Source organism: Notothenia coriiceps, unplaced genomic scaffold, assembly GCF_000735185.1.
Source record: "Notothenia coriiceps isolate Sejong01 unplaced genomic scaffold, NC01 NC01_scaffold00018252, whole genome shotgun sequence".
Taxonomy (NCBI): Eukaryota; Metazoa; Chordata; class Actinopteri; order Perciformes; family Nototheniidae; genus Notothenia; species Notothenia coriiceps.
In genome coordinates this window covers 1-3,474 of record NW_011350953.1, presented here as the reverse complement: position 1 = coordinate 3,474, position 3,474 = coordinate 1, and positions in this window count along the sequence as shown.

Sequence of the window (3,474 nt, the reverse complement as noted above, 5' to 3'; positions counted from 1 at the left end):
GGGGGGGAGGGGAGATTCGTTTCCCGCATTTGAAACGAAAACTGATATGAAAACTCAAGGGCTTTGCGGTCAGAGGCTCAGATACCCCTTTTCCACTGAAATGAGTTCCATTCTAGTTCAATGACGAGACTAGTTTGCCGTTGGTCAAATTGCAAATCGACTAAAAAAACATTTGCCTTACCACTGACTGGAGCCAGAGAGGTGACCCTTATTTAATTGGCTACATCGGCAGCATATTTATCCGCCAAAACGAAAACAATGGCGTTCTACTTAAAAGCATGTGGTCACTTGCTATGAAACCTATGAAGCCATATTGGATTGCAAGCCCAACCTCTCAAACGTCATGCTCTTGATCAGAATAATGTTGCTGATAGTCTGCAACTGAAAGTAATTGACAGTCATGCTGCCACACCAGTAGTGTTCCCTGCTGCAGATTTCCTCATACATTTAAATTCGTATTTATTTAATTGACAATGTTTGTCAACAAAGCGCCTGGTAGTAAGGATTGTAAAGTGAGAAGCTTCTCTCTTATTACATGGATGATGTTAGCCTAGCCACCCAAGCTAGCCCAACACTTTTTAGTCTCACCATGAACTGATGTTGCTCCACCATAACCTCTGATTGTGGCTCTTGGATCTTGCTGCTTTTTGGTCGAGTAGTTGCTGGCACATTTTGTGGGGCCAATAGCTGCCAGCGCTGCAGTAAAAACATGAAATACTGGTTCACAAACGGACTGAAACGGGCCTGGAACTGCCTCGATGGAAAAGGGGTATGACAATTAAACCTCCAGCCATTTATTGATGTCAATTAAATAAAATTATGGAAGTTTAATATTTGAGTGGAAGTTAATGTTTAGGAAGAACCAACAAGTGTGGAGGTAGAACCGTAAGCCGCTGAGTGGATGCCGTAGAGATTGAAGTGCCTGTTTTCTTTTACTCCTCTCCTGGGTTCCTTCCTGCCGGACTAAGAGACTGAACTCATTCTGGTTCACCTGACTTCATGCTCTCTTCCCACTAAAACTAAAATGTCTCCTCTAAAAGCACCATCACCCTCCTCATCTGTCTTCATACTGATGAAGATGCATGCAAAGTCTCCAAGCTGCTTTTTAACAAGAATAATGACCCGCTGAAGTTATGATTAGCCAAAACACAAAAACAAAGTAGGAACATCATGGCTTTTTGTTTTAAATGTGCTTGCTTATATTTTCCAGAGGCTCAGAAATAATGACTCATCCCTGTCCTATTCCTAATTTTAGACATATGAAGGAAGTGTTGATTTAAAAAGGCCATTTTGAAGCATTTAGGGGTATCTATTGGCAGAAATGGAGTGTAGGGGGACTGGTTGCAATCCACAATCTTTACCTGCAGTGTGGTGAGGAGATTATCTCAACGCTGATAGGCTTTCACGGCACAGTGTTGTCGGAATTTCCCGTGTAAATTGATACATTGAATTCACGTTTGCATCTTTGTATGCCGCCAACAAATGCGTAAATTGTGTATAACCTTGGATTTTTATCTAATATACTGTATCTTATATCTATCTCTCTGTGTGTGTGTGTGTGTGTGTGTGTGTGTGTGTGTGTGTGTGTGTGTGTGTGTGTGTGTGTGTGTGTGTGTGTGTGTGTGTGTGTGTGTGTGTGTGTGTGTGTGTGTGTGTGTGTGACTGCATTTGGTGGCACTTTGCAAACTTTCTGTCTATCGTGTTGAGATGTTCTGAAGTAAGCGCTTACACACACTTCAGCCATTTCCCTGCTTCTGTACCTCTTTCAATATTTTACATTTGCTGTGATGATGGTATCTCATTCACTTTACACGGCTACAGGTTTATAAACACCTACAAGCTTTCATTATTTACATTTTCTCTTATTCTTGAAAATACCTTATTTAGACGAACACCTTAGACTCTGTTTAAGACAGTAAGAAGGAAGCTAGGTGTTAGCATTGGTAACTTAGAGGCTAGATATGTTTAACTATTGTTTTTTTAAATGATCTGATCCCAGTAAAGCTCGTATTTGTCTTCAATCTGTTGACTACAGCCACAAAACGTAGCAGGTCACAGCATGATACTGCAAAGTAACTGAATTTGTGCTCTTCACACGGGTTTCTGAGTGACTGTTACTTGTGTATTTTAGAGCAAAGATATATACAGCTAGGGAATAACTTAATAAGTTGTGTTTTGGGGTGGATTGTCCCTTTTTTAAGACTAACAAAGTTTAAAATGTGAAGAAAAATATAAATGGATACTTACTTGAATAGTTATTTTTCCAGTAGAGTCAAAGGTTAGAAGTCGTTGGGCTGCAGCAGACTTTTGATTGGCTCACAAGGCACAGCACCTGCAGCCATGTGTGCACGAAACCTTGTAAACCGTATGCATGAAGTCTTCCTCACGTAGTGTCATGGCTGGTAACGAGACAAACAATCATCCCAGGTTTTGTTTTTAAATCTTAACAAAACTGACCTCATTTCACCTGGTCCTTCCTTAGCGTTTGAGCCCTGGTGAGTTTCCCACCTTATGTTTGGGGACGTCACGCTCTCGTGTATCCAGAGCGATAGATCTGACACATCTGTCCATGTCTATAGCTCTTGATGTTGTCCATGACTCCTTCAGTGGACAGGCGGCACACCTCACAGTGCTTCGTTCACCTGTGAATGGACATAGATAGCTACTGTAAATGACACCTGATCACCTTCTCTTGGTGGGGGACACATATGATGAGGGTTGGGTGAGTGATTAAGACTTTATGAGGTTAAGAAACTCTCATAATAACTCATTCAAACCAGAGATTGTACAAATGATAAGGATTCAGCACAGCATACTATTTTCAGTTCGTTCTATTTCCAAAATATGAAAATCCCTCCTCATAACCAGATGTTGTCTAAATGTTTCTGTCGGTTTGGATTGCAATAACTTTTGTGATCTGTTAACATTTTTTTCACTGCCTCTAATGGTTAAACCTAAAACAAATTTGAATTACACATATACTAATGTAAGACGGTGAACAGAACCGTTGCTAGCATGGCTGTAGACTGACGTGTATTTCAGTCATTGTCCCATCATGTTTATTGCAATATGACATTTCTGGAAAGCCTTACTAATACATATAGGGCATGCCAAGCTTATATAAATAAAATCCTGTAAGTAAAGGAAGTATTCGTGGAGCAAAACAGCTGCACCTGGCCACTTCTATAGTTTAGGTCACATGACCCTCATCCTATCCTTGTCATTTTAACCCCACCAGTCCTTCCCCTGTGCTTCATCAGTACATGTTCTGATGGGTGAAGCAACACCTTGGATCATTGAACTACAGCGGCTACATCCAGCTTTCCTGCAGTTTGCTGTGTGTTGTTGCTGGTTTTATTTTGGCCCATGTGGCATGAACATTTAAGTGTTTTCCTTATTTCCCAAAACACTGCTTCTCCAGGTGTTTCTTGTGGATATTCAGGGCTTCAGATGCTGACGTGTCTTTGTCCCCCC